General features: G+C 36.4%; 1 pseudogene across 1 annotated transcript; it reads right to left on the bottom strand.

Moving 5' to 3' along the window:
• Positions 1 to 2,327: 2,327 nt before the first annotated feature.
• Positions 2,328 to 6,347, bottom strand: LOC309806016 (malate dehydrogenase, mitochondrial-like; annotated as a pseudogene). The gene is made up of 2 exons: positions 6,320 to 6,347; positions 2,328 to 3,392 (listed from the first exon to the last, which is right to left on the bottom strand). The product of its transcript is annotated as a malate dehydrogenase, mitochondrial-like (transcript).
• Between the last annotated feature and the right edge of the window lie 519 nt (positions 6,348 to 6,866).

Below are 6,866 nucleotides of genomic sequence, written 5' to 3' on the forward strand. Positions count from 1 at the left end.
AATGCCTAAACTATGCTATATCCCATCAGGGGTGAAAATTCTAGTTGAAGAGATATTATATACACATACAAAGAGTTAACTAACAAAGATGACAGCACATAATAGCCCAATTAGTGGCACATAGACACTGAGCCTCATGTCTTGATTAAGAACTTGTGAAGATCTGAATTGGCACATTTGTCTTGCCACAATAAGCCATGTCAAAATATGTCTAGGTCTCTGTTTGCTAAGGCACAATTTTCCTTTCTCATTTGAAATTAAAGCTAAATATATGCCACCTACTCTTACTAATCTGTGATTTTAACAAAATATTTTAAACAGTATTTATGTTTTCTGCCATTGTTGTCTCTACCAATTGTAGAGTGGATCCAGTCACTCATGTCACACATACTTATAAAATGATCAATTATTTATCTGTCTACCTATAGTTTATATATATATATATAATTGTATATATATATACACATACATATACATATATATTTATGCATATATACACATACATATATACAAAAATATAAAGAATCCTAGACAATTAGTAGAGAGGAATATACATTATTCTCACTTCATTTTGGGTATACCTGGTTCTTGATTTTCATTTGATCTCATGATATTCTGCTTATATTCCTACTCTTTCATCCATGGGCAAACACTTGCTAGGTAGCGTTTTTGACAGAAAAGTGCTGTGGCCGGGATATGTCCTCACAGTTATGCATTCTTGGAGATTTGTGGGTGAAGAAAATGACTGCTTTTAGAGTTTGAGTTCAGCCTTCTTTACCAAGGATTTGTAGAAGCATGATTTTCTGACACCATATGCTCCTTTAAGTATGTAAGTTCTTAATTATTAATGGTTTTCCTGACAGTTTCCTTTTCATACATTAAAGGGAAACACATTAGATACTGTGTTACAGATTATTTTATGCCTTATATGCTGTGGTAGGCTGAATAATGGATCATCAAAAGATATCCATACCCTAATCCATGGAACCTGTGAATGTTACCATATGGCCAAAAAAAAACCTTTGCAGGTATTATAAAGTCAAGATCTAAATGCTATCACATGTATCCTTATATAAGAGATATTTAACACAGACTACAGAAGAAGAAAGCCATGTGAAGGAAGTAGAGGGAAGCAGATTCAGAGAGAAAAGGAGCTATGTCACTGACTTTGATAATGGAGGAAGATTCCATGAGTCAAGAAATATAACTCTAGAAGCTGGAAAAGGAGAGGAAACAAATTCTCCCTTAGCTCATCCAAAGGGAGTTTGGCCAGATGGACATCTTGGTTTCAGTCCAGTGAAACTGACTTTAAACTTCTGGCCTCCAGAACTGTAAGATAATAAATTTGTATTGCATTAAGTCATGAAGTTCATGGTAATTTGTTATACCATGACATGAGAAATTGTATAAAAAATACATGCTGTATAATAGTTGACCACAGTGAACTTTGTCCTTGAGGGCCATATTATATTTAGAGAATTAATGTAGAAAATTCTCATAATAAATAATTATTTTTAATATAAATATAACATCAATTCCTTCAAGACAACTGAAACTATTATAACATCATTTCACAGCAACCTGGTCATTTACTGCTGTAGCAGAATTTTTTATCTGTTTAAGAGGAATATTACATGAGTTATTGATAGTTCAGTATGTTAGAAATATATGATTGGTTTGACCTAAAAGATAAAAAGGTCACATTTAAATTGCAAAATTATTTGAATAAATCTTTCAACTTTTAATTGATTTCTAAACTTCCCTCTAAGTCATGCTGTTTTTTTATTATTTTACAAGCCTGTTACATGTTGTGTGTTATCTAAATTTTATCTCATTCATCATGTATCAGTTAGAACACGAAAAAGTCTATGGTTTAGGTCATCCTGCATCATTCTCACACAGAGTATTGGGAGAATTAAATTAATCTAATTATTTTCTAATCTTTGTTTCATATAAAACTTCTAATTTTTAACTTATTAAATCCAAAAGTGTTCCCAGTATGACTATTAGCAATTATTTTCTCTGCCTGGAGTAGTTCAAAACTTTTACATATACTTTTACTTTTTCCTCTTCCTTTGAATTTGTTTTCTCTCACACTCAAAAATTTGAAAGAAAAAAAAAAAATGGAGGAGAACTTGAAAAAGAAAATCAAAGCCTGCTTTTACTGATGCAGATAGACTGACCCGAGATTTGGAAGGGGTGTTTTGTTCATACAATACTCATCATCAAAGCAAACTGAAAAGACAAAGGTGTCTGAAATGGCTTTACACTGACATGACGCCTTAATTTGTTAAGGAGACGGACTGCTCACTAACCGCCTTCTCATTTCATGTTTTTTTTACAAACTCCTCTCCTTTCTTGATGGAGGCTTTTAGCTCAGAAATGACCTCAGCAATCATCTTCTCTTCAAACGGGGGAGATTTTGTGGATGCCTAGATTCTTTTCAATGCCCTTTCCCCCCAGCATCGATGGTGTGGAGAAGTACGGACGGTCTGTTTCTTGGGACTTGACGAAGGAACATTCGACAACTTCCTTTCAGTTCATCGCATCCACGAGGGAGGAGACAAATCGGCGGGCTCCGGCGTATGCCGTGGACAGGGTGGCAGGGTCTGCTGTGGCCTTAGCCTTGACCACCTCTGGGCCAGCCTCCTGGATCCACCTGGTGAGGGTAGTCAGCAGGTCCCAGGAAAAGTCCACTTTGGGGGTGCACTGAGATCAGCGGGATGATCCTCCCAGCAAGGCCCCCAATGACAAGAACGTTGAATCGAGCCAATCCACACCCTTCAGTTCTGCAACAAAAGTGTTGGCTTGGACAATGTCCAGGCTTGTCACCCCAAATATTTTATTGGGGTTGTAAACTGAATGCTTCTTGAAAACTTCTGCTGTGATTGGGATGGTGGAGTTAACTGGATTTGAAATGATGCATGGTCATGGTCTCGGGGCTGTGCGGGCACAGGCAGTGGTCAGGGTGGCCAGAATTGTGGCGTGGGTGTTGAGCAGGTTGTCCCGTGTCATGCCTGCTTTTCTTGGGACTCCTGCGGTAATAGCCACCTTGTCGCAGCCCTCCGGGCAGTCTGGAAGCTGTCCAGCTCTGAGGTGTCCTTTCACTATTGCTCTGTTCTGGATGTGTCTCTGATCGGCGGCCACTCCGGGTGTATGGGCAATACCGTGGAGGGTCGGGTGGCTCACCAAAGGGCCGTTCTTCAGGAGAAGTGAAAGAGGCTGCCAGATTCCTCCAAACCCCCAGCATGGCTGCTTTAGCACTGTTCTGGGCCAAGGTGCCTAAGAGCGGTGGAGAGCGGTGCCCGCAGGCCGGGCGGTGGCAGACAGGGTGCGGACCAACGCGGAAAGGAGCCCGCGAGGGACAAAAGAAGAAAGAAAATGTGATATTTCTATTTTTATTTACTACTATATTGTAAAAGGAAAGTCCCTGTAAGGAAACATGTAACTGAACAAACTTTGTCCCTTGTAATTCTTACCTGTTTTATTTTACCAATGTAGTCCAATAATACTCATGTGTATTTACGTATGAAAAGGTAAGTACAAAGCTCAAGGTGGTTCAATAAACCCATGACTGCTTAGAAAATTATTAAGTAATTTGGAGGCATATGTTATATTGCTAATGATTATTTAGTTATTACAGAGTTTTAATGTTAAGTTTACTAATATTTTTAATATAACTTCGTTTTAACAAATATCTTCAGCAAGGTAGAAAATATTATTCCAGTTTTTCTGCATTAAAAGTAAAGTCATAATGTGTTCCCAATAAAAGGCACCAATGTTCTTTGGAGAAATGGCTGATTCTATATTTGGGACAAAGTACAAGGTAAGCATGTAATATGTTGTTCTAGGAAGCAAGTATGTGCTCAAATTCTGATGTGAAAGTGTGAAAAGGACAAGAACCTAGTGAAAAGGTGTTTCCTTGGGCCAAATTTAATACAGATTGTGTATTAAAAAAAAACACATAAAGAAAGAAAGAAAAGGATTGAAGGTAATACATTATAAAAATTCGAATAACAAAAGTTTCCATGGATCCATAATGATGTTTTAACAAAGAAGGAAGGAGGGTAAAGAAAAAGCTCTTCTTTACTTGACAATGAAAGCTAATATGCAGTGAAAGAATGAGATAATTGGAAAGGTCACTATCTTACCACCCTTTGTGCCATAATCATCAATGAAGCTAAATGACTAGATAAAATATTGTTGGAGAACAGGATATTTATAAGATATTTACAGCATCTCAAAGTATCACCTTACAAATTATTGATGGCAAAGAGTGAAAGATTTTCTACAATGAAGAAATCTGGTAGACAATACCATATCCAAGTGATTCAACTTAGCACACAAATAATGAGACAAAATGACTTTATGTATTGATACCTACATGTGAAGCAATGAAAATACATGTCACCTCTGTAATGCTTTTTGCAATGAAGCTTCATCTAGTTATAATTATGAGGAAAAATCACACTTATCCAGGTTGTGTGTGATATTCCATATTAGAGACTGATTATACAAGTGGACAATGGTTAGACCTGCAAACTAAATAATGCCACTTGCCATCTGTTTCTACAAGGATGAAGTCACTAGCCAATAGAGTCACTGACCTTTAACACACCCTGAAAGGAGTTCAGGGCAGAGATCAGGAATGAGGCACTCGATGCTCTGGGAAAATCTGGCTGAACAGGGCTTCAGATAGATATTTTCAGAAGAAAATTTAAGGAACACAATTTCTTGCATCTTCTTATACCTAGGAAAGCAGTAAAATCACTAATGAAGACATTTGCTCTTCATGACTAGCAACAAACTTCTACTGAGGTGTATAATTGATTGCAAGTACTCCCATCACCAAAATCATATATATACTGACCTCCTTCTCCACCACCTCTTCAGAACAGTCCCTCAGAGCTATCTGAGAGGCTAAGTCCTGGGCTACAGTCCTCAATAAGCTACAAAGAAAACTGAATTCACAGCTCTCACATTGTGCTTTTTTTTTTTTTTTTTTTTTCAGTTCACAGACCATCTATAAAAGTAGAACTTTCACCCACAATCTGCAGCAACGAGCCCAGGAAGTCAAATCATTAACAACAGTATGACTTCCAGTCCAGAAAGTCAACCTACTATCTTTCCACAAGACTTGTAGCATATCAGAATGTTTCTCTAGCAACCAGTCTAGGATAGCTTTTAAATGCCTTTTCGGTTGGTCTACAGAGAGAGTCTAATGCCTGGAAATCATTAAAGTAGTGAGATAAAAATCTAAATAGGGTGGTAGAAGAAGAAATTTAAAAGAATCATGGATGCTTTAGAAAAATATATTAATAGTTCATATGGAGCTATTGATATTTGTGTCAAAGGAAAGTGAATTTCTAAAAATAGCTTCTGGGATTAAACTACATGGAAGAATATGGTAATATGGAAAGAAACAGGATTCTCCATTTCTACTGTGAAGAATTGACTGATACCACAGTACAAAGTTATGTTTATGTTGAAGGAAGAATTTGCTAATGGTAATAGTAAGAACAGTATCAAGGGGTAGTTTTATGTATTTATCACTGAAGTTTCTAAAAATTCTTTTTCATTGCTTCTTTCTCTATTTCCTTTCCTCCCTCCTTTCCAGCTTTCCTTCCTGCCTTCCCCTCCCTCTTCTCCTTACCTTCATTTTTGTTGTTCATTTTTTTCTCCCTTTATCCTTTCCTCATTATTTTAAAATTTATTCATTAAAAAATGAATATTCATTAAGCATCTATACTGTGAAAGTTTCTGTTTCCTTTCTGGGTCAGTAGCAGTCTTATGAGTTAGCTTAACACTGGAGTTAGATATTTTAGTTTCCGATCATGAAGTCAGCTTGTTCAATCTGATAAACTACCACTTCCTATACATAGATGATGAAAATATCAACTTCATTATTAAGACAAATTTTAAATGAATGAATGAATTATTTGGTGCAATAAATAAGCCTACATAATTAAAACTATGACCTAAAGTTTATTAAAATCATCTATCAAAAAAATAAAGCATGTGTCCATGGTTGTGTGTATGTGTGGATATGTTTGGTGTGTGTGTATGGTCCCGAAGCCAATTATTGTATTATCAGCCAATTCTTCAGAACTAACAGCTGAGACTTAGACTTAATGGCATTTTGAACTTATTTCTGCCATTTGGGATATGTTTGCCAATGTTAACTCACATTTTCTTTTTAAACCTGTTTCTTCCATGTAATTCCTCATGACTGTATGAACCATTATTGATATCATTTATTTCCATTTTGCAGGAATGTTTAATGTTTCTTTTCTTTGCTTCTTGAAATCTAATAACTAACCTTGTGAATACCATATGTTTCTCCTCATCTTTCTCCGATGTAAAATTTTAACATCTGTTCTAGTGCATACAGATTTTTCCCACTGTTGCCAAACACATTACAGATATTAAAATTGTGTGTAGTTCATGTTCCAGTGAATTGAACTAGCTTATCAGCTGAATGGTTACATATTCATTTGTTTTGTGAAGGAAAGGTAAAAGGCTTAGGTGCTCACAGACTGAAGGTGAATTTAAGGACATGATTTAAGCCTTGCAATAGTACAGAAAATATGCAGTGTGTAAAAATGTGGCTGAATTTTTTTGCATGTGATAAATGTTGATTTTGTTGTTGTCCTTGTTCTCTCTGTAGTTCACTCTCTTATTCCAAAGCATTTAGGCTATTCTGTGTCCTCCATAACTGGGAATGGATGTTTTCAGCATTAAGCACATAAGGGCCACAAATAACCTTCCCAGGATTTCCATCCCCAGGGAAGCAAAGAAGCCACAGAATGTACCTGTCGCTTTAGGATTGGTATGAAAATAGCAGCAAGAACAATAGAATCTGAATA

This window comes from Mesoplodon mirus (assembly GCF_964341445.2).
Source record: "Mesoplodon mirus genome assembly, chromosome: 6".
Classification (NCBI taxonomy): domain Eukaryota; kingdom Metazoa; phylum Chordata; class Mammalia; order Artiodactyla; family Ziphiidae; genus Mesoplodon; species Mesoplodon mirus.